This window comes from Dysidea avara, chromosome 2, assembly GCF_963678975.1.
Source record: "Dysidea avara chromosome 2, odDysAvar1.4, whole genome shotgun sequence".
Taxonomy (NCBI): Eukaryota; Metazoa; Porifera; class Demospongiae; order Dictyoceratida; family Dysideidae; genus Dysidea; species Dysidea avara.
In genome coordinates this window covers 25,752,805-25,777,854 of record NC_089273.1, presented here as the reverse complement: position 1 = coordinate 25,777,854, position 25,050 = coordinate 25,752,805, and the positions used below count along the sequence as shown (strand labels likewise).

At 35.7% G+C, this 25,050-nt stretch overlaps 2 long non-coding RNA genes and 1 pseudogene across 2 annotated transcripts; 2 read left to right on the top strand and 1 right to left on the bottom strand.

Annotated features, from left to right (window-relative positions):
• Window positions 1-3,407: 3,407 nt before the first annotated feature.
• Window positions 3,408-4,649, top strand: LOC136246961 (uncharacterized). Its single transcript, XR_010696949.1, has 2 exons — window positions 3,408-3,753; window positions 4,401-4,649. It is a non-coding gene; the product is annotated as an uncharacterized lncRNA (long non-coding RNA).
• Window positions 4,650-7,517: 2,868 nt separating this feature from the next.
• Window positions 7,518-7,908, bottom strand: LOC136246959 (uncharacterized). The gene is made up of 2 exons (XR_010696943.1): window positions 7,749-7,908; window positions 7,518-7,694 (listed from the first exon to the last, which is right to left on the bottom strand). It is a non-coding gene; the product is annotated as an uncharacterized lncRNA (long non-coding RNA).
• A 12,612-nt stretch (window positions 7,909-20,520) lies between these two features.
• On the top strand, window positions 20,521-22,713 carry LOC136246958 (uncharacterized; annotated as a pseudogene).
• Window positions 22,714-25,050: the final 2,337 nt, after the last annotated feature.

The window sequence follows — 25,050 nt, the reverse complement described above, 5'->3', positions numbered from 1 at the left end:
GTATAAGGAAATTTTGAAAAATTTACTTTTTGGGAATGATATTGATAGTAATTTTGACTGCCATTCATGAGAAACGTGAATACTCTTTGCAGCATCTAGCTAAACCTAAAGATAATAATTACCTCTTTACAACCCAATTTATGATTTAGACAAATAAAGCCAAGGTGGGAAAGTTTTTTATCCATCCACATTTCCGGCTCCAACTAAGTAAATGTGTCACTGTTAATTGGTACTTACTCTGTACATACACTACCATCATTATATGACTCTTCTTTACTGCTTTAATTTGCTACCTTTCATCATCATCAGCTGATTCATCACCAATTACTTCCTTGGTAGACACATGCGGTCTACAGTAGAGGGGGTAGATAATATAGTTCTACATATAAATCTGGCTATAGGAGATTTCATACTTGCAAAATCAACTATCACTTGTTTAATTCTAATTAATGCACACCTCACTAAAGGAATTTTTGAGGATAGTGGGATTAGCTTCCTCTGGGGGATCAATTGGCTCGAGAATCATGTTACACCAAGTAAGAATATGTATTACTATGTACTAACTAATGTTTCATGGATGTTCTTTGCTGAGGAGTAAGCTACCTTACACTTAGCTAGGCTATCAAGGTATACTAATTTACAAAAATTGTTATCAAGGTATACTTCGTATACCCCCGTATACCCTCAATTCGAGCACTGCATGTGGTTGCTTAGTGTGCAATACATACAAGTGTGTTGCAATGGAATTGATAAACAGCACATCACAGCAGACATAAAAAAAATTAAACCATCTACCACTGTATAATTATGTATATTCATCAAGATTCATTGGGGAATATCACCCAGTACATTGTTAGAATTTGACACCACAAACATTAAACTTGGTAGCATGGCAACCAGGAGACAAACTGTCCAACAATCTTACCTAACACATTAGACAGGCTGCATTCCATTATGTACACTAAAGTGTCAACAAAACAAGACAGTATAGAACCTATAGAACCATTTTTCCTTCCTTTCCAAACACAACTGTTGTATTGCAAGTCTTAATACAATGGATGGTGCCTCTTAATTACAAGTACAATTAATTAGTACCACCATATCACCATCAAAATCCATATTGGTACAGAACACTATTACTATGCATTTTGTAGCATTGTACAGCATAGCATTGTTACATTAGAGTACTACATAGCAACTGTATAATTATAGCTAGCTACATCCTATGGCTACTGTATTACCTCAAATTATGGCCAATCTCATCACCACCGTATTAGTCACCAGAGTAGATAACATCATAGCCACAATAAATGCCTGTTTCAAGTATTCATAGTTTTAACAGACATCAGCCTTTGGTGTGACAATGCGTGTGCGACACACAACCATGCACACACCATCAATTTTGTGTGGCAATAATTTTTTATAATTATTTATATGATGTGTAGACTCAGTAGTATACTACGCATCATGGTGTGGTGATGCTAAAACATGGAGTTTGTGTACCCACACGTGGAACAAGTTAATTTGCTTTACCCATGCAGAATAACATGTGACAATGTGCAAAAATGTTGCGCAAGTGTCAGTATGTGAAGTAAAGTGGTAGTTTGTGATATCATAAATGCACAACTTAGCTATATTCAATCATATATCAATTCTACAAATCCCCTGAGTGATGTATTATTGTACATATCTAAATCTTATGATTGTGTACATTAGTTGTTAAGAATCCCTACCTAGTTTTATAACTATGTAATCTCACCTATACACACTATCTCCAAGGAATACATACATATACAACTGTAACAATAGAAATAGTTGGCCTCTTCAATTCATAATCAACAAGTCATTACTTAACAATTAATTATAGATTACATATTATGTAGTAATCACTCATGATCAATGCTTTATTTTATTACGCAGCTTGTTGGCAATGACGATGTTATGAGAGCACTTTTTAAAAATGAAGGGTGCAATGTGGCTAATACACATGTGGGGGCTTCAGATGTGTTTATTATTAATGATGCAGTGCATTCCTTACACAGCAACACAATGTAGTACTCTGTGACTGACATAATAGGAGATGTATGGTTTAGTCAGGTAGTATAACACTTCACTATATTCTTATCGGAATTTACAATTAGAATTAAACTGAAAGATAGTTCAGTAATATTCTAATATAATGCAAAAACACTATGTAGACCAATGCATGACCAATCTTTTACATAGGCATTGCATCTAAAGAAAGAATAACCACCCCAGAATGACACATTACTCAAAATGCATGGCTTCAAAATAGTCGATAAAATACAAAGCAAAGAACGTATTACTCACTCTTAGAAGGTATTATTCTGACTGTTACACAGACATGCATACAGGGATGAGTACACCAAAGATGTCTATCTTTACTCCAATCACTTTAACCATATATGCATAGCAAGCATGGTGACAAATTACAGATCTAGAGATGAATAAACCTTTTGTTCTTGATAGAAACACAAAAGCCATTGATCATATACCCATTCGCATTTTGTCATTTGAACAAAAGAAACTATATTATTATTTATACCAATTTAATGACTCATTGTACATACATTATTATTGTAATATCACTGATGATTATAAAAGGACTATGGATTCTCATGATGGCTTCATATTTGTAATGACTGATGTAACTGATAAGGTGACATCACTTGTTGTTTATCACACACAATGTAACTCAACAATATATCATTGACATGATGAAAAGAAGCTTTAAAGTGAGAATTATATGGTAAGATCAAGTCAGGCACTAACACTCCATGGTTTTCATATGTATGTACCACTCTGCGTGGGCAGTTCAAAGGCACCGCCAGTGCCATAATTTGTATATTGCACTGCTGCAGTCCGCAGCGAGTGCATTATAACTTACAACGCACTGGTTGCGGTTTTTTAGACCACAACGAGTGCATTATAAGTTATAATGCACCGACCGCAGTGCAATATACAGATATTACACTGGCTGCGGTTTTGTGCAGCATAGCACAAGTGCTGGTGGCGAAGACCACTACGACACCTCACCTAATAGGTGGAAAGACACTTTACAGATCACTCGAATTCTTTTATAGCCTGACATGTAAAGGTCGATTTTGGGCCATAACGTCACCAATACGTATAATGTTTACAAGCAGCCAATGGCGATCGAAAAATCCAACACGGGTGACCACAATTCTAGTCTACATATATATATAAACGTACTTATACACCTTACTAGTCTGGTGCCATCTTAGCCCAGATTAAACTGTAGCCCACTTCGACAATGACTCAATAAAGCAAATATATTCTAAATAATACTAACCTTTACGTTCGATTGTGGTAACCAGTTTTGTCATGCCACCTGATTCGAGTTTAGCCAGTGTGAATAGTAAGAATTAGACTAGCATCGTTTAGTAGTTAGGTTTTGTTTACTTAAAACATCTATTTAGCTACTTTTTTTTGCTCAAGAGAATCACTATGGTGATTAGTCTGGCGCTTAGTCTATATGGCGATTGAGTGATCACGCTGGCATGCTGAGCACTACATGATGAGAGTCGAACAGCGAATGCAGGTTAGCGATATAACCCATAGCGTACTAGCTTTCAATATCTCAGGTGGCAGCAGTACTGCAGGAGGAACGTCATCGCAACGTACGGCTTGGTTAGCTACCCACAATCAATGTTAGAAACCTGGCCTTTATAAGTGTTACAGCTGTCTTGTGAGACTCTCCCCACCTATTAGGTGAGTGGTACATAACAGTTATACAACGTGCACTCGTGCTCTGCCTGTATAAACGCACTTGCCTTCGGGCCTAACGGCCCTCAGGCTCGTGCGTTTATTTCAGGCAGAGCACTCGTGGCCGTTGTATAACTATATAATATACACTTGCCGTAAAATTCTGTCACAATTTAAATACGTACTAGACATATTAAAAATTTAAAATAAGAAATATAGGGATCGCTGAAAAAGCCACGAAACAAGAAGGGATCGCTGGGGTGGTAATGTAAACCACAAATCCCTATTTTGACTTTTTATACTCAAATGGAGCATTTATAGAGAGTCAAAATAGAGATTTGTAGTTTACATTACCACCCCAGCGATCCCTTCTTGTTTCGTGGCTTTTTTCAGCGATCCCTATTTCTTATTTTAAATTTTTAATATGTCTAGTTTGTGTACTTTTTTTCCAAATCCATATATGGATTATAAGTTAATTGGTACATTAGTGTAGTAAGCTAACAAAGATTCCTTGGTTTAAAAGGCTAACTCATTAGATATGTTAATGCAATATTAATTTTGTAATCTATGATAAAGACTGTATTTTCATCCTGATTCATTTGTACACACACAAAATATAAGGCAGGATACATTAATTCCTAGTCTATACTTAGTGTTTGAGCCATCATCGTCACACTTGGTACCATTGCTGAAAACACACTGCTATATGAGCTAGCTACCTGTCAGAAGAATTATTGATTGTGCACCTATCATACAGGAGACAGTGTTGATGACGGCACGGGAGACTTGAAGAACAAGATGTCTTAGGTGTTTATTCTAACAGAAGGACAAGAATGAAACTCTATGATACAAGTTATAAGAATGGTAACTGTTAGTGTTATAATTCCTGTAGAGTCCAATTTTTTTTTCATAAATTTTCACGTGATATAACGATGCATACATCAAGCACGTACATTATAGGTGTAAAGTTGTCTAGCAGAATAGGTAGTGAAGAGATAGCTATACATTGTAGCTGTAGTGCTATTATTGTAGCGATGACGCTTTACAACACCTTTGTATAAATGCACGTATGAACAGGGCTGAATACAGCAGCAACATTGTGAGTTGGTATTAATCAAGCTAAATAGGAGATGGCTAGGCTTGGCCGAAAAGTCTTCCTATGCCGGTGTCTGCATATACAAATCACAATGTCACTACCAGTGGCCAGTGGCATAGCCAGTCTTACATGATTACCAGGGATTTGGCAGTCATTACCCATACATGCAGGAGTACTTTAAACTAGCATATTGAGTTCCAATTGCCAGGACTTAGACTGGGCTCTAGCCCTGGAAAGCCTAGGTGTAGCCTGCTAGCAACAGTGTGTCACAAAGTTGAACACCATAGGTATAGTCAGCAAAGTCTGGTTAGCATGCATGTGGTCATGGCTAAATGTTTGCAACTGTCAATGTCACTAGCTGATCGGAGAATATGTACACAGTAGCTAGTTACACTGACATAAGCACAGTAGCACACAATCCTCCCATACAAGACTGTCAGGCTTCACACTCTGTAAGTTGTTTATGACATGGATACCATATGGGAGGGTTGTTGATGATATGTGGTTAGACCACAAAATATTTTTAAATGGTAGGGTTGTAATAAACACCCCACCCAACCTTTTTTTTGCATGTGAAAAGCAGCCATATCAGCGCTACCATTTATCTTCCACTTATAATGGACAAACAAAGCACTCACTGTGATGGCTAGAAAGAAGGGATGCGCGCTTAAACGGCTTCTCGTAGCGAAGACGGGCAGCTCACTAGAGACCCTATTATGGCGATCTTGTAAGGTAAAAGAGTGCTGCACAACTTCAATCTGCCATCTATTAACGTTATAAAGACTATAGTCGAACAATACGTATCCCTGAGCACACAAGATTCCTTAATTTTGTACTTCTACGGCTTCTTCCGTATACGGGCCGGTTAGCGATCTGTGGAGTACGAGTTAATTAATGGGTTATGGACATGCGGAAGGACTCAGTGAGTAATGCACCTATCAATGTTATCCCCCACCTCCCCCCTCCCGGGCGTAGTGGGGGAAATGGTGGGGATTTGACTTTTTGAAAAATCAAATTCTCCACCCACTGGGGAACAACTAGTGGTCAAATCTCCATGTAGTGTCGCTGGAATAAACTTTAGGAAACAGATCAATTCTCATAGCTCGCAAGCTAAGGCCACTCCAAGTCATACCTTAGTTTCTGGTCACTCCCAAGCCTACAAATGGATGCGGGCGGGCGGATGATCAGGACTTCAGGACTATAGACTCTACTGTGACAATATACTGTATGGTATTATTATTTGCTCAATTTAGCAAATTCATGTTGATTTTGTTTTTAGTCAAACTTAACCAACAACATAAGTAGTTGTGCTTCGGCAAAAAATTCACTAGGAAAGTTGTTGATGGATCATGGCTAGCTATACACTGATGTATAGCATTTAAGTATATTTATTTATTTATTTAGAATATACTATAGGAAATGTTTTGCTCATGTAGCTACTTATGCTTTCCAAGTGAAATAAAAGTCTCATTAGCTATGTCAGGAAAGTATTACTATGCACTTATAGCTAAGTTGTTCAAATGATCATGATCCAAAATGAAATTTAACTTCTATTTTCACATCAGAAATTCTTCATTCAAATGTGAAGTCTTAGCCCACTAGTTATGTGTTTCCAGCCTTCTATTCAGTAACCTTGAGAAAAGTAACTGTCAAAGTTTTGAGTCATTGAGTGCTCCAGACTAGTGTTTTTAGTGATCATCTGGGAATGTTTAAACTATAAGGGTTTCTACTTGCCAATCTAATTTTAGTTATGGAAAAGTTTAAGTTTAAGCTCACCGAATGTTGCCGGCTTTCCATACCCCTGCAGTGTTCAGTGATAAGGATTTGAAGTTACTAGACTAATCATTAGAGGACTACATTTGAATTATAAAGTTAAAGCTATGGCCCATCTGCATGGGCTAGTAGTTAATGCTACTGAAATTACTTTGGTTACAAAAGTATTAGTAACAGTTATAATCTGAACAGCTATATATAATCAAGGACAAAACTAGCTATAGTTAGAAACATTTTATTAGTGTCACATATATACCTAATATTAGAGTTAAGAGTAGTGTGACTGCTCTATTGGAATCACTGACTGCTCTATTAGAGTATCTCGATCTTTAGCAGTAAAAAATAAGTGTCTTGCTGGGTCACATGCACTTAAGCACCTGTAATATTAATAATAGTCCTCATAAACTAGGGTTCCAGGTTTACCATGCGGGCGGGTGACCAGAAACTAAGGTTTGACTTGGTGTGGCCTAAAGCAAACGCCTAAAATTTCGAACGGTCAAATGCCCCACTAGTGGGGCAAAATTTCTGATCAAATCGGCGAAAATCCCCCACTAATCCCTTAGTAAGCCCGGGAGGGGGGTAGTGGGGCTTAACATTGATAGGTGCATAAGGCTGTGTAGTTTTTAGCTATCACGAAAAAATGGAAGCCTTGGGCTGTACACGAGTGAAACAAAATAATAATAATATTATGAATAATAATATGAACACTTCGCGTAAAATTCGCAATTTTTGAATGTTTCTAAATTTCGTCTAGACCACACTGTTAAAACAGTTGGCTGCATATCACACCAAAGTGTGTATGATATGCCTCCTCGCACCGAGCACACCATTCTCTGTGTGTATTACTGACCATTTTACCTCAATGTATGTATCGCACACCGTTATTGTGGTATGATCTGTATCCATTTAAATACTGTTACAATTAGAAATGTACATTTTGAAATATCATCAATTACAATTATTGTTCCAGGGTTTCAAGTCTTGTTAATCCAGCAGAAATCAATAATGTGAAGATGAACGGTAACCATGGGAACTGCAACCATCAGTTTCTCCTATTTCTGTAACCAATGTTGCAAGTCTATAGGGTAGTATGATACTGTAAACAAATGAAACCAATAAAGAATGTTCTTACCACAGTTGTCAGTAATAAACATCCTTCAGCAGCAACGTATAATTCTGTCAATAAGTATTTTATATATTGTACAGTACATACATATGGACATACCTCAATAATGTCTATATGACTTATAATCCATATATGAATTTGGAAAAAAGTACACAAACTAGACATATTAAAAATTTAAAATAAGAAATAGGGATCGCTGAAAAAAGCCACGAAACAAGAAGGGATCGCTGGGGTGGTAATGTAAACTACAAATCCCTATTTTGACTCTCTATGAATGCTCCATTTGAGTATAAAAAGTCAAAATAGGGATTTGTGGTTTACATTACCACCCCAGCGATCCCTTCTTGTTTCGTGGCTTTTTTCAGCAATCCCTATATTTCTTATTTTAAATTTCTAATATGTCTAGTACGTATTTAAATTGTGACAGAATTTTACGGCAAGTGTATATACATATGAAAACCATGGAGTGTTAGTGCCTGACTTGATCTTACCATATAATTCTCACTTTAAAGCTTCTTTTCATCATGTCAATGATATATTGTTGAGTTACATTGTGTGTGATAAACAACAAGTGATGTCACCTTATCAGTTACATCAGTCATTACAAATATGAAGCCATCATGAGAATCCATAGTCCTTTTATAATCATCAGTGATATTACAATAATAATGTATGTACAATGAGTCATTAAATTGGTATAAATAATAATATAGTTTCTTTTGTTCAAATGACAAAATGCGAATGGGTATATGATCAATGGCTTTTGTGTTTCTATCAAGAACAAAAGGTTTATTCATCTCTAGATCTGTAATTTGTCACCATGCTTGCTATGCATATATGGTTAAAGTGATTGGAGTAAAGATAGACATCTTTGGTGTACTCATCCCTGTATGCATGTCTGTGTAACAGTCAGAATAATACCTTCTAAGAGTGAGTAATACGTTCTTTGCTTTGTATTTTATCGACTATTTTGAAGCCATGCATTTTGAGTAATGTGTCATTCTGGGGTGGTTATTCTTTCTTTAGATGCAATGCCTATGTAAAAGATTGGTCATGCATTGGTCTACATAGTGTTTTTGCATTATATTAGAATATTACTGAACTATCTTTCAGTTTAATTCTAATTGTAAATTCCGATAAGAATATAGTGAAGTGTTATACTACCTGACTAAACCATACATCTCCTATTATGTCAGTCACAGAGTACTACATTGTGTTGCTGTGTAAGGAATGCACTGCATCATTAATAATAAACACATCTGAAGCCCCCACATGTGTATTAGCCACATTGCACCCTTCATTTTTAAAAAGTGCTCTCATAACATCGTCATTGCCAACAAGCTGCGTAATAAAATAAAGCATTGATCATGAGTGATTACTACATAATATGTAATCTATAATTAATTGTTAAGTAATGACTTGTTGATTATGAATTGAAGAGGCCAACTATTTCTATTGTTACAGTTGTATATGTATGTATTCCTTGGAGATAGTGTGTATAGGTGAGATTACATAGTTATAAAACTAGGTAGGGATTCTTAACAACTAATGTACACAATCATAAGATTTAGATATGTACAATAATACATCACTCAGGGGATTTGTAGAATTGATATATGATTGAATATAGCTAAGTTGTGCATTTATGATATCACAAACTACCACTTTACTTCACATACTGACACTTGCGCAACATTTTTGCACATTGTCACATGTTATTCTGCATGGGTAAAGCAAATTAACTTGTTCCACGTGTGGGTACACAAACTCCATGTTTTAGCATCACCACACCATGATGCGTAGTATACTACTGAGTCTACACATCATATAAATAATTATAAAAAATTATTGCCACACAAAATTGATGGTGTGTGCATGGTTGTGTGTCGCACACGCATTGTCACACCAAAGGCTGATGTCTGTTAAAACTATGAATACTTGAAACAGGCATTTATTGTGGCTATGATGTTATCTACTCTGGTGACTAATACGGTGGTGATGAGATTGGCCATAATTTGAGGTAATACAGTAGCCATAGGATGTAGCTAGCTATAATTATACAGTTGCTATGTAGTACTCTAATGTAACAATGCTATGCTGTACAATGCTACAAAATGCATAGTAATAGTGTTCTGTACCAATATGGATTTTGATGGTGATATGGTGGTACTAATTAATTGTACTTGTAATTAAGAGGCACCATCCATTGTATTAAGACTTGCAATACAACAGTTGTGTTTGGAAAGGAAGGAAAAATGGTTCTATAGGTTCTATACTGTCTTGTTTTGTTGACACTTTAGTGTACATAATGGAATGCAGCCTGTCTAATGTGTTAGGTAAGATTGTTGGACAGTTTGTCTCCTGGTTGCCATGCTACCAAGTTTAATGTTTGTGGTGTCAAATTCTAACAATGTACTGGGTGATATTCCCCAATGAATCTTGATGAATATACATAATTATACAGTGGTAGATGGTTTAATTTTTTTTTTTATGTCTGCTGTGATGTGCTGTTTATCAATTCCATTGCAACACACTTGTATGTATTGCACACTAAGCAACCACATGCAGTGCTCGAATTGAGGGTATACGGGGGTATACGAAGTATACCTTGATAACAATTTTTGTAAATTAGTATACCTTGATAGCCTAGCTAAGTGTAAGGTAGCTACAGTACTCCTCAGCAAAGAACATCCATGAAACATTAGTTAGTACATAGTAATACATATTCTTACTTGGTGTAACATGATTCTCGAGCCAATTGATCCCCCAGAGGAAGCTAATCCCACTATCCTCAAAAATTCCTTTAGTGAGGTGTGCATTAATTAGAATTAAACAAGTGATAGTTGATTTTGCAAGTATGCAATCTCCTATAGCCAGATTTATATGTAGAACTATATTATCTACCCCCTCTACTGTAGACCGCATGTGTCTACCAAGGAAGTAATTGGTGATGAATCAGCTGATGATGATGAAAGGTAGCAAATTAAAGCAGTAAAGAAGAGTCATATAATGATGGTAGTGTATGTACAGAGTAAGTACCAATTAACAGTGACACATTTACTTAGTTGGAGCCGGAAATGTGGATGGATAAAAAACTTTCCCACCTTGGCTTTATTTGTCTAAATCATAAATTGGGTTGTAAAGAGGTAATTATTATCTTTAGGTTTAGCTAGATGCTGCAAAGAGTATTCACGTTTCTCATGAATGGCAGTCAAAATTACTATCAATATCATTCCCAAAAAGTAAATTTTTCAAAATTTCCTTATACTGCATTGAAAAATTAGCTATAGTTTCATAAACATTTATTCAAAATCACTACCAAATTCAATCTCAAAAAGTTAATTATTTAAAATTTTATTGATATACTATACTAACCAATTCTGTTATGTAGCTCAGTATATAGCTACTATTAGCATTCATACTTCTTCCAGTGTTGAACTCAGCAAATTTCAGCCAAGATAGCCACCAAAATATAATCTCAGAATGTTAATTTTTCAAAATTTCTATGGGGAGCAGCCTAGGCTTTTATACTATACGCGAACCAACATAATCTGTGCTGATATTGAAGCACTCATCATCCAGCTACTCTAAGATTGTTATCACCAGTTCACGCGTGCTTCCGTTCATTTTCTACAGCGCGTAGAAGGCAAAGGTGTAGAGAAATTGAGAAAACTTGAGCAACATTCCTTTGAAAACCACAGCACATACTGTTCAAGTGGTAGAAGCGCTGACTAGCGTGTAAGAGGTTGTGGGTTCGAATCCACGTGTTGGCATATATTTTTTTCTTTCTACTCAGTACCTTTTTGTGCACACCTTTTTAAAACACGACTTTTAGCTCATCATATCTTGGCATGCAAAGCATATATCGACGTGGGACTTTTGCAAAATTATATACCCATCATCTGGAAACTCGAGTGTTGTTGTAGCAAATCAATACGTGCTTTTGTTCACTCTTTATAGGACGATGAAGGCACTGGTGTAGGGAAGGATCACTGAAAAGTTGAGTAACATTCCTGTCAAAACCACAAATAAACAACTGTGGCGATTTGTGAACCTCCCTTAACATAACCAACCTGGGTTCAATCCCCGCCTAGGTCATGGCTTTTTTTTCACTTTTGGGACCTATTTGATGTATCTGGCATGCTTCATTTTTACACTGAATGTAGCTAGTGGCTACTATCAAAATGTGACTGACACACTAAGGATTTAGTAGTTAAGTCAGGCATTATACTACTTATCAGAATAAAATTCTGTTGCTTTTACTTGCTTACAATGAGAATTACACTGATACAATATTTCAATAACTTCTTAAAATCACAATACAATGTGAAAATACTATGAAGAACAATGTATGACATCCAGATTAGCGATCTTTTAAATATGTAGCACTGCATCTAAGAAAAGAATGTCCGGTTACCCAAGACTGACATTATAGTCTATAAAATGCAAAGTTTTAAAATAGTTGATGAAACAGAAAGCAAAGAACCATGCTACTACTCAGTCTTATATAAGGTACATATGTTCTAACTGTTACACAGACATGCATGCATACAGAGAAGACTAAAGGTGTCCATTTACTTTGTTTTTAACAAGCATGGTGACAAGCAGCTACAAATGAATGTTTTTGTTCTTAATAGAAACACACTAATTAAGCCATTGATATACTATCCATGGACAACATGATTTGTCATTAGCACTAGAAGCATAAAAAATTGAATACCAATTTAATGACTCGTTGTCACTTATGATTATGTTTAACATTAGAAGTACTAGTACTATACAAATTCATATGATAGTTTCTCATGATGGCTTCATACTTGTTATGACTGATCATGATGTAACTGATAAAGTGACATCAATTGTTGTTTATTACACACAATGTAACCCAACAATTATATCATGAAAAGAAGAAGCTTTAAAGTGAGAATTATATGGTAAGATCAAGTCAGGCACTAACACTCCACGGTTTTCATACGTATCACACTTGCCGTAAAATTCAGTCACAATTTGAATATGTAGCTATTTATATGATATATGTTACAGCATTGGTCAAAGTAAAAATAGCTGTTAGTGGTGGATCTAGAAATATTCAGAGGGGTTTCAGGTTCAGGGTGTTGGATTATCAAGCAATATCAAACAGACAAAGTGATATTTCATTGGTGCAGCAAACGGTGTCAGATTACAGAGATATTCTGGATTAGATACAGGTGTTGAATTAAAGAGGTTTCACAGTAATAGCTTTAAAATATATAATAAGAACAATGCTTATATAGTATGATATGCACTAATATACTGAGTTACTATTATATACTGTAGGTTGGTTTCAAATATTATTCAGTGATAGATACTAAACATTAGTGATACTAGTATATATTTGCGAGTTCATATATAATCTAAATAGTCTATACAACAGAAATTTCTGCAAATGCAACTAAAATTTAGTGGATCAAGAATTTGCAAAATTTACACAAATTGTACCTCATACATAAACCCGCCATTCAGAATAATGACCTGCATAGGCATGTAACCCATGGCAGTCAATTGATCTATCCCTAATTATCATGCCTATTAACATGTCAAATCATTGTACAGAATAAGTACACTTTATGTACCAACATTAAACAAGGTGTAGGACCAGGTGTCCTACAGACCTTCAGCACTTGTGCTGTTATAAATATACTAATGTCCATTTGGTTCCACCTGGGGTACTTTGAGATAATAAGTCACTCTCTAGAGTTCCCATGGATACATATATATGAAATTTAACATCCTGGCTGCCTGGCAGACTCCTGTAAGAATTTGAGCATTAATCGGATGGCTACAGGTTTGAGGCTGCAGCTGCCTAGGTCATTCCAGTCGTGGATTTTTTCTCCTGTCTCCAACTTTACAAACACAACAAATTTCAACAGGATGTAGGACCGGGTGTCCTACAGCCCTTCATACTTGTGCTGTAGAGCCTTAATAAAAAAATTAAAAGTATTGAAAAAGTAAACCTTTCTGTACATATTTCAAATTGTGCATGGGTGGGAGACAATAATGGCATATTTTACCACAAAAACTTTGTAACTTTAGAACAGAATAAACTATAGACTTTCTGTAAAAACCAACTTATTTTTTAGGGCAAATACTTCAATTTGACACCAAGTTTGTGGATTTTGGATCGTACAAACATGAAATAGAGAGAAAAAAACTGACAGTTTTTGAACATTAAATTACCTGTAAAGGTCACCAAAGGTCAAATCTGAGGTGGCTCCCTATCAAAAAATAATCTTTATCTTACACACAAACTTTTTGCCAAGTTTCACGCTTTTATCCAAAAGTGCACAAAAAGGCCTTTTTTAAAGGCTTACACCCTGACTATTTGCATGTCAAGATACTAGCTAAAAGTCATGTTTTAAAAAGGTGTGCACAAAAAGGTGCTGAGTAGAAAGGAAAAAATGCCAACAGGTCATGTAAGAGGTCATGGATTCGAACCCACGACCTTTTACACGCTAGTTAGGGCTTCTACCACTTGAACAGTATGTACTGTGGTTTTCAAAAGAATGTTGCTCAAGTTTTCTTTACACCTTGGCCTTCTACGCGCTGTAGAGAATGAACGGAAGCACGCGTGAACTGGTGATAACAAACTTAGAGTAGCTGGATGATGAGTGCTTCAATATCAGTACAGATTATGTTGATTTACACCTAGTTGGTGAGTAAGCAGCGTGACGGTCGGACGGACAGCATTTTAGCTTTATATAATAATAGATTGTTTGCTCAAAACTTTGGCAAAAGGCCATTTTGCTGTATATAGTGACTTCATGCATACTTAGGTCTACATTTTGTACTTCACATAATGTACATGTGGTTGCTTAGTGTGCAATACATACAAGTGTGTTACAATGGAATTGATAAACAGCACATCACAGCAGACATAAAAAGACAAAATCATCCACCGCTGTATAATTATGTATATTCATCAAATTTCATTGGGGAATATCACCCAGTACATTGTTAGAATTTGACACCACAAACATTAAACTTGGTAGCATGGCAACCAGGAGACAAACTGTCCAACAATCTTACCTAACACATTAGACAGGCTACATTCCATTATTTACACTAAAGTGTCAACAAAACAAGACAGTATAGAACCTATAGAACCATTTTTCCTTCCTTTCCAAACACAACTGTTGTATTGCAAGTCTTAATACAATGGATGGTGCCTCTTAATTACAAGTACAATTAATTAGTACTACCATATCACCATCAAAATCCATATTGGTACAGAACACTAATACTATGCATTTTGTAGCATTGTACAGCATAGCATTGTTATATTAGAGTACTACATAGCAGCTGTATAATTATAGCTAGCTACATCCTATGGCTACTGTATTACCTCAAATTATGGCCAATCTCATTACCACGGTATTAGTCACCAGGGTAGATAAACATCATAACCACAATAAATTCCTGTTTCAAGTATTCATAGTTTTAACAGACATCAGCCTTTGGTGTGACAATGCGTGTGCGACACACAACCATGCACGCGCCATCAATTTTGTGTGACAATATATAATTATGTACCATGTGATGTGTAGATTCAGTAGTATACTACGCATCATGGTGTGGTGATGCTAAAACATTGAGTTTGTGTACCCACACGTAGAACAAGTTAATTTGTTTTACCCATGCAGATTAACATGTGACAATGTGCAAAAATGTCACAAGTGTCAGTATGTGAAGTAAAGTGGTAGTTTGTGATATCATAAATGCACAACTTAGCTATATTCAATCATATATCAATTCTACGAATCCCCTGAGTGGTGTATTATTGTACATTTCTAAATCTTATGATTGTGTACATTAGTTGTTAAGAATCCCTACCTAGTTTTATAACTATGTAATCTCACCTATACACACTATCTCCAAGGAATACATACATATACAACTGTAACAATAGAAAAAGTTGGCCTCTTCCATTCATAATCAACAAGAACAATTAATTATGGATTACATAATTATGTAGTAATCACTCATGATCAATACTATATTATATTACACAGCTTGTTAGCAATGACGATGTTATGAGAGCACTTTTTAAAAAATGAAGGGTGCAATGTAGCTAATACACATGTGGGGGCTTCAGATGTGTTTATCATTAATGATGCAGTGCATTCCTTACACAGCAACACAATGTAGTACTCTGTGACTGACATAATAGGAGATGTATGGTTTAGTCAGGTAGTATAACACTTCACTATATTCTTATCGGAATTTACAATTAGAATTAAACTGAAAGATAGTTCAGTAATATTCTAATATAATGCAAAAACACTATGTAGACCAATGTATGACCAATCTTTTACATAGGCATTGCATCTAAAGAAAGAATAATCACCCCAGACTGACACATTACTCAAAATGCATAGCTTCAAAATAGTCGATAAAATGCAAAGCAAAGACCCTATTACTCCGGCACTCTTAGAAGGTATTATTCTGACTGTTACACAGACATGCATATAGGGATGAGAAGATCTCTGTGTGGTTAACATACTGGCTTCAATGGCGGATCCAGGATGGGGCATTTGCCCCATGCCCCCCCTTCAAGAAATCGCATACAAGATCGAGATACTCTAATAGAGCAGTCGATTACTCTAATAAAGCAGTCACAATGTTCATGAGGCAGTGTAGCTTACCTATGAAGCTATAAATAGGATTTTATTTTGCATAACAGACATGATATATTTGGTAAAGGATAACTAGCTATTATTATTGTGACCTTTTTTTTCTTTTTTTGGTCTTCAACTGTTTTTCAGCAAGGTGCCCCCCCTCTTTCCAAACTCTGGATCCGCCCCTGGGCTTGTTTGACTCCTGTTTCTTTACTGTTTTCAGTGATCTCAATTCCCATGTTTTACCTAATATGATACTGGTGGTTACTCAGTATCAAGTCAGTCATCATGTACACTAGTAGTTAGCTAATACTATCAGTGTTATCAAACCCCAATGTATTGTTTCCTTACTATTGAATGTATACTTTGTACTACACAGCTTTGATATATCCAACTATAGGCAACATAATTATGTAGCATGCTGTGGGCAGCAGTAGTATGGCTTCAATTTGGTGATCACAATAAGTCAAGTATTTAGTGCAGAGACTAAGTCAGAAGATCAATGGCAAAGTAAACCTAAAAGAAGCAAATTTGCTTGAAATTGGATGTTAACATTGCAATACAGTATGCCCATGGACATAAAGAAAGACATAGGAAGGAAAGTTATCCCCAAAAAGTACTCACATTTTGCTCTAGCCCTGTGGGGAAAAAAACAAAATGGCTCAAAATGGTAGATTTCAGCTCATTAAAAAGTACTTTATCAAGTCCTTTTTACTTCATCTTTACTAGTGAACCTCAAATTAACTTCTAAGGATTTTTTGAGGTTGGAACAGATTTCTAAGGTGGTGTTTAGCTGAGTGTTCTATTAGGATTTTGGAAAGAACATAGCCAATCTCTATTATGAACCTGACAGGGAGAATCTTGGGGAGGAGATTTGGGGGCTGAAGACTCCCCCTTCACTTTCAGACTTTACTTGATCAACACTTTGAAGATTATAATGAACTTTTGTCTTAGCATAGTTATAATGATCACTAATAGTGCAAATACTTATTAAACCCAGGGGCGGATCTAGGATTTATAAAAGGGGGGGGGGGGGGCTAACTCAAGGTACTAATCTCTTGGGTAGAGGTGTGCAAAGCACACTTCCCAGCATGCTTTGCATGCTGGAACTTGGGGGGGTGTGAGGCATGCATGCTCCCCCAGGAAAATTTTGAAAAATAGATGCTAAAACACTGCAATTTGGAGACATTTCCACATAAAATTCATAATATTTTCTGCCTGTAGATATTTTATATACTGCCTTTAGATTATAGGTATGGCTCTCTGAAGCATTTTGCTAATGGAAAAGTTTGGGTAGGTGCAGACAACCAAGTACATGATGCACCCCTATCACAATTACACAACACTGAATAGGTGCATGTTAGAATAATAATAATGTTGAAAGTGGAAAATTTTGAAATTTGAACAATGCAAGATTGAATCTGAAAGCATTTTCAATGGAAATTGTGTACTTAATTATAAGTATTGCCATACACATTAACTACACAAGTAGATGAATGAAGCCCTTTAAACAGACCAATGCACTTCATTGTATGTATAGGTGCAGGCAAATTTGGAAAAATTCCATAACAGAACCAACTACATGTTTCCAGTGAATGTTCTATTAGAGTAGTTAGCTGACTGCTCTATTAGAGTATCTCGATCTTGTAAACCTCCAATGCTGATCCGGGTCCTTGTTGCATAAATTTAGCATAAATCTACTGATAATACCTTGGAAAGACGTTTATAAGGTGGTTTTATGAGTATTTGTATTATTAGTGATCATATAATTATGCTTCATTATAATACTCTGCATAGCTATTAATCAACTAAAGCCGAAATATGAAGAGAGGGGGGTGGGGGTTCAGCCCCCAAAGCCCCCCCCCCCCGGATCCGCCCCTGCTTATAGCCATCTATTCAAGGAATTATCACTGAATTTGTGCTAAAGGTTATACTAAAAGGACCCGGGTTACTGGGATCAGCATTGGAGGTATACAAGATCGAGTTACTCTAATAGAGCAGTCACCTAACTACTCTAATAGAACATTCAGCAGATACATAATAGTTGGTTCTGCTATGGAATTTATCCATGTCTGTCTGCACCTAAAGATGTGCCTATACATACAATTAAGTGCATTGGTCTAGACCTTCATTAATAACTGATTTATCTATACTAGTACAGACATCCTACGTATGGCAATATTTAATTCAAGTATACACATGCCACTGAAAATGCTCTCAGATTCAATCTCAAATAATTTTTTTCCAGTTTCAATCACATAATTATTCTAACATACAGCCTTTGTTGTGCAATTGTGAGAGGGTGTTGGTTGTCTGAATCTTTTCATTAGCAAATGCTACAGAACTAAGCATTTTGTGCGTGGAAAATGTCTCCAAACTGCAGTATTTAGTATCTATTTGTCAAACATTCCTGGGGGGGAATGCCCCCAGCCCCTCCTGGTTCCAGTATGCAACATGTGCTTGCACTCTCACATGAGAGGTTAGTACCTTGAGTTCCCCCTGTCTTTTTGTAAATCCTAAATCCGCTCCTGAACCACTACATAATTGACTAATATAATTAAATATAGCTTATGAAATAATAGCATTGAAGAAGAATTATTCATAACTGCATGCTGTATCTTTTCTACTCAACAGGCAATCAGCATAATTATTAACTATATATAACCATGTAATTTGATATCAATAATAAGTTGCATGTAGAGCTACAGGGTACAGCTGATTCCAGTGCTTGTGTTCTCCACATATAAATACACAAGGAATATCAAAAGATTGTAATTGGCTTCATATTTCAGGAAAGAGGAATTCTCATGAAAGCTCAAGACAAGTGACATAATTAAGTATATTCATAAATCACTGAACTGGAAAATGAACTGAAAGCTCCATAACTACAGTATATAGCTACATGCACACTCTATTAATCTAATCCAACACTCATTGGGATAATCAACTTGTGTCAAATTATTGTGAATTTTAGATTATTCAGGTAGTATTTGTGCAGCAAATCTTGTAGAGGTATAACAGTGGTGTCAGATTAGAAGGTTTCAGTGTAATATGAGCTCACAACATTAAAATTAGGTAGCCATAGATGTGTTGTTGTACTTTGTGAAGCCCCCCAAGGTATTAAACCATATCTGTGAATGTAACAATGTTAGACTAACCAATAAGTATACACCTAATTGATGAGGTCTGGCTGTTTCTGGCCATCAAGATCAGGAACTCTACACTTTCTTTCATCACTTGACTACAGTACATGTGCATACATCAGTGTTACCATGCATGCCTACCAGTTGGCTACAAGATGGTCTAGGATTTGGTCATGGTCATGTTCTGGGAAGAAAAGTTTTCAAGTGCTATCGAGATGGTGTAGCTAGTTTAGAACTGAAATTTTATTGGACTTGAATGTATATAAAAATGTAAAATGGAACACTACTAACACAGATTAACAACATTCTGTAAGTGGTAAATTATTATATAAATAGTAATGAGCAGGACATGGTATGAAGGTCACATCTAGTGGAATACAGAGAAAACATGTGTGAGTGGACAACTTAATTTTTTTTTGTGAACTATACTGTAACTGGGTACAAGTAGCTACTGTAACAGTTGAACTTCCATAGACACTAAGCTACATATATACAGTTCACAAAGAGAGAGTATAAACAATACTGGCTAAACTCCACTTCTGTTAACATCATGGAGACCAAAATTAATGGTTTCATTAATCAATAAGTGATTAATAAATATTTTTCTCTACACATAGTTCACTATAATTTTAACCTGAATTCTCCTGAAAAGTTAATTAGCTATGAGCTCATGGCGGACACACTTCACTGATCAGTTGTAAACTGAGCACTTAAATAGTCTGCACTCTAGCTCAACTGTGCATTTCTCCTCTAACCACAATGCTATGAATGCATAAATATTAAATACGAATTAGCTATTATTAGCTAGTGGAATATAGAAATACAATTATGTGTCAGCACCATGCAAAAACTATAACTGAAAATCATATTTCAGTAATAATAGCTACAGTATATGCAATATTATATGTATACACAGTATAATTTACAAGAAATATGCGGAAATAATCGAAAAAAAAATCGGACGTAAGAACATTAATTTTGTCGAGGTTTAAGAGATTCCAGATTTCGTTTAGGGATTCCAAGTGATTTTTGTTGGATTTCAGTTGGTTTCGGACCCCCGGTGTTAGCTACTACAACACAGACACTTCAAGTTTTGTTTTACGTGACAGTGTACGAGTGCCTTGGTAAGAGCAGTTGCGGCTAGCTAGCTATCTCGATGATGGGAAATCCTGTGTCAAAGGTGCGCGCAGAAATTCGTAATATGTTCAGTGATCAATATGACCAAGAAAGAATTAAGCAGGAAGAACGTTTAAACCTCCTAGAAACGATGGTAACGTCTCGTCTTGAACTTGCCAAACAAAATATTCTGAATGGCGATAGAAATGATCAGCAAATTCACGCTGGGACTGTGGTTGAATACACTCAACAAGTCAGCATTGCGATGAAAGGTGGAGCAGACACTAAACTTCTAGACTCCATTACCGACTTTATTAGTGGTACAGGAGATAGTGCTCGCAACGGATTTGCAAAGATTATAAAAGTTGGTGTTGCTGCAGTCTTAGGGAACAGCAGCATGGGTCAACATGAAGGAACCAACATGTTTATAATGTGGACAGATAATGCACTTCTTCGTTTAGATGCATACTTTTACCGCTGGAACTTCACCTCCAGGAATGTCATTACTGATGTTGAGGGAGCCTCAGGAGTTATAGCTAATGATGAAGCGTGTTATTGATCTCACAAAGACCGACCCACAAGTTCTGACATGGGCAATCTCTAGGCAAGCTAACCTTTTGGATAAAAAAGAGGAGCCGAGACAAATAATCGATGAGGCAATTGCCATCATTAAGAAAGTTGATACTCTGCAGGACTGCTTGAGGGATACTCACCCAACTGAAGAAGTTCAAAACTAAATGGAGAATCACTGCTTTCAAAGCATAACGTCCTCCATTTCATTGAAGTATTATTTTAGGTTTTAGCTAAAGGCCACTCAATTTGATTGTTTCCCATTTCTTTGACCTCAAAAATACATGCGCCATGTGGTGGTTATTCATTATGTTTATAATGGCTATTGCTACTAATTTTCAATATATTCATGGCCCAGAATCCTATAATGTTGAAGTATATACATGAGATTATTATAATAGTTCTGAACAAGGTTATTACTAAATATAGTATCTGTGTGCAAAATAACTGCAAATACTAGGTAATCACTGGTAAATAATGAATTAAATGTTCAGTTGATAGCATAATGAATAAAACCATACAAAAGAGAATATTTGTGCAGGCAGGAATAGGAAACTATGAATATTTGGAGTAGCCTAACAATAGACATCAGTATACATAGCTGGTTAATATGTTGTAGCATCCTATCTATTACTCACTTTGTGTAACTGACAACTACTTAGCATTCAAGACTTTGTAAATGAGTAGCTACAACAAGAAACCACAAATATCTAGCTACTTGTTTACAAAGTTTTGAATGCTAAATAAATTGTCAAGCTACTCTAATATACAGGTAAGGTGCTAATGACAGTGTTACCAAGCACATGCTGTAAACAATTTTGGTGTACATGAGCCATAATATATGGTTGTTACTAAATCACTTATATGTGCTAAATCCCTCTAGACATATGTGACTGGACCTGCAGAGATAGGGAATGTGGGCACGAACTATATACCTCGCCACATAACATCTCATTTCTCCATAATTGTTTTTATTCTGCAACTTTTATTTTATAGGCAACTAAATTAGTGATAAAAATTTCATAGCTAAGCAATAATGGAATACAAAGTTACAATGAATCGAAGTTTTAAAAAGTAGGCAAATTTTATGCGCCCACATGCATGCCCTATTTTTGCAGGCCCGGTCACATATGTTGTTGTAGTTGCTTAGTTACTGTTATACAGGCTTCAATTGCTTTTGTAGAATCCTAAATACTAAGTAAGACTGAACCAAGGGATCCACAAAAAGCTAAAGATTGTTAACAGAATTACCGTATTGTCTCAAATTATGGCCCAGGCATTTATTTCTATTGCTTGGTAGTGATGGGCGATATCAAGATTTTCAGAACGATACGATATCGATACGATATTGACTAAAATTGACCGATATTGATACTTTTCGATACGATATTGTAACATTATTTGTTCATGTAAATTGCCAGTTTTCTTACATAATTTGATAGTAGGTAGCTATAGCTATACACAATGGAGATTCCCCGCCCACATACACAAGAGTAATAGTAATTTGAAAATTGCTGAAGGTAATGGAAAGCTACAATTAACAATTAAATAAGCTAAAATACATTTTAAAAGTAAATTCAGATCACGTGATGTATCGTATCGAAATATCGGATTCTTAAAAATATATCGATACTTTTCGATATCAGCAAAAAATCAAACGATACGATATAATATCGATATATCGCCCAACACTATTGCTTGGCACTAAATCTTAAGTTAATTGCTATAAAAGGTTTCTGTTGACACAACAAAGGGTATTAAATGATGTCTATTAAAGCTATGAATACTACAAACTAGCATTCATGGTGGTCACGTTGTTATCAACCCTGTCGATTAAACGAGACCAGGCGTTTATACGAGACCGGCCATAATTCGAGACAATACGGTATTAGATTTTTAGACAGATTGACATTAAAGGTTTATACTACAAAATTGTCAAAAAATAGTTTCATTGCTAATGTCCAATCACTTGGTATATGCGGAAATTTTGTGTAAATAAGATTTCATCACGTGGTCTAAGAGATTTATGCCTTATTGCTGACCCCTCAGATTGAGCAGTGAAGTCAGCATTAATGGAGTGATTAGCTGCTTGTAGTAAAGTTCAATGGATTCCTTGATGGATAGGGATTCAACCTAATGATGTGAAAATGTATACGTTTTAGTGTCACTAAAGTATAGGTAAATAATTGTTATTTAAAATAATGTTTCACATGCTGCAGTTTGGTTTTATGTAACTTCATTTTTTTCAATACATACTAATGATTACTTTTGGTTTATCCCACTTCAAACAAACTTGTTTTCTTATTCAAGCAGTTATATGACCAGGGTGAATAAGATTTGATGGAGTCAACACTATGTGTGTGTATATACATGCTGTAAATAGCACCTGTTACAAGTGTGAAAGCACGGCTATATAGCTATTGCAAGAGGACAAAGTGTTATGAGTGTACAGTATGTGTGTGCATGTGTAACTGCATGTAAATCCTATCAGTACTGCTTTCCAATTTCTTAGCAATTTTTTCTCAATCTCGAGTTATAATTATATCCTGGTATCTTATACATATGAATTTGTAATTATTGTAGTTTTTCGGATTGTGCATGTGACATTCTTGTAATCTTGTTTTCTCTGCAAACAATTCTTTTTTCAGTACCTTTGTAACTTGGACTGAATTCATTAGGAGTTTTTCCATTTGTGTATAATGTGCATGCATGTTCATTGTACTATATACAATAATAAAATTAGCAGCGTCACTTTCACACTTGTGTGTGTGTGTGTGTGTGTGTATGTTCTTATGCTTCAAGATGGAAGCTGTCTAGTTGTGAGTTGAAAATAACATGGAAATACTGAAGCAATGAAATAATTCAGGATCCTATGCTTGCATAAATATTACCAATCGTTTCAAGCAAAAATAGGCAATAGCTAAAGCATCAGCATAATGAAAGCATAATAGACTTGGAGGTGGATATTTCAAACTATGGAGCTTAATTCCATGAAAATAGATTGATAGTCCCTAATAGAGCAGTCAGTTGGAACTGTGAACTGCAATAGAGCACTCAAATGCATTATACATACATAGCTCCTTGGATTGATGCTCCCTGATAGAACAGACACTTTATAATGAAATTCTCTAATAGAACCTTCACTGATTAAAATGTTTTTGTGCTAACCTAGGAGCATAATGTAGGCAAGCGTAATGGAAACAGTGAAGAATATAATACGTAGGGAATTCCTGAAAGCATTTTTGGTAAAATTTTGAGCATATTTGACTCAGGCCTAATAATATGATAATTTTATGCATTTAAATTGTCAGTGTGCACACCCATACACAGTGAACTATGAGTGTACAACACAGATCTAGACCATCAGAAAACAGGTTAAGTTATCACTGTAAGTACTGTTTCTGGGCTGATTGTTCATACTTTACAAAATAAGATCCATTAGAGCTGCAATTTACTCTATTAAAGTGTGCATATTAAAAAGTCAGATTTTAAGGTTTTGAAAGCATTATATTGAGCACAATATGCTTGGTTTTTGAGAATTTCTCAAAAGTAAGTCTATTAGATTCTATGTACATGATACAAAATTCATGCAATCTCATTTATTTTACTTTTATAAGGCTTTACAGCATAATTGCTGGAGAACTACTTGGTGGTGGCCCTGCATTCTGTTTGAAGATGTTAAGCAGGGACGGATCCGGGGGGTTCAAAGGGTCCCTTTTTTGAAAGAGCTTCTCTTACTCGAGATACTCTAATAGAGCAGTCAAATCGAGATACTCTAATAGAGCAGTCACCGTAGTCTTTTGAGGAGTAGTGTAGCAAGCTATA